The sequence below is a fragment of the Daktulosphaira vitifoliae genome, unplaced genomic scaffold (assembly GCF_025091365.1).
Source record: "Daktulosphaira vitifoliae isolate Bord-2020 unplaced genomic scaffold, ASM2509136v1 Scaffold_6306, whole genome shotgun sequence".
NCBI classification, from domain to species: Eukaryota; Metazoa; Arthropoda; class Insecta; order Hemiptera; family Phylloxeridae; genus Daktulosphaira; species Daktulosphaira vitifoliae.
The window spans coordinates 1-704 of record NW_026105866.1 but is presented as its reverse complement, the minus strand read 5'-3'; the positions used below and the strand labels follow the sequence as shown (position 1 = coordinate 704).

The 704-nt window shown below is 31.7% G+C and overlaps 1 long non-coding RNA gene across 1 annotated transcript; it reads right to left on the bottom strand.

The window, feature by feature from the left end:
- Window positions 1-46: 46 nt before the first annotated feature.
- Window positions 47-681, bottom strand: LOC126910189 (uncharacterized). The gene is made up of 3 exons (XR_007705206.1): window positions 550-681; window positions 293-397; window positions 47-112 (listed from the first exon to the last, which is right to left on the bottom strand). It is a non-coding gene; the product is annotated as an uncharacterized LOC126910189 (long non-coding RNA).
- Window positions 682-704: the final 23 nt, after the last annotated feature.

Here is a 704-nt window from a genome sequence, read left to right as displayed (position 1 = left end):
TTGGCAAATTAATATTATTAATTAATAAGTACACATTTTTTGCTAAGAAATATTTACTGCGATTGACTAAGTGTTCGAGTACTTCACGCCTGGTATTTATTCCAAGTCTGACCTACGCACACAAAAACACTTTCTTTTAATAAAGCCGCCGAAAAGATGCACGTGAAACCAGTTTAAAATAATCTAATGAACCAGTTATTTACCAGAGTAAAAAGAAAATCGTCTAGTCAGTGCAATACGCGCATATCATAGTGAATAATAATTATGAATAAGTATTAAATTTGTTTCTTACCGTCACTGCTACACCTCGAATCTATTTTGCGCCTCTTCAGTTTCAGGTCTTGAAACAGACTCATGGTACTCAGGTCACACGGGGTACTTGTTAGGGTCATAATTCCTGTCAACAAACAATAACGAACAACATTAGTTCACCGTTAAAATATCAGCCATTTTTCGAATCACTTTAAATTAAGTTTTTTATTATTAAGGAATCGCATTTCATATATTTTATAGTTAATATTTGTCAGCCATGGGCGAACTAAATTTTACCTCGATTTAAAATTCGGTTAACCATGAGAAAAATGTTTATTTAAAAAAAGAAATCATAAAAAAATCCACTCTCGACCGTTCACATATTGAACGAACAGAGTAGTTTCGACTTTATTCTGAACACTGCGGTAAAAAAAAAAAAAAAAAAAAAAAAA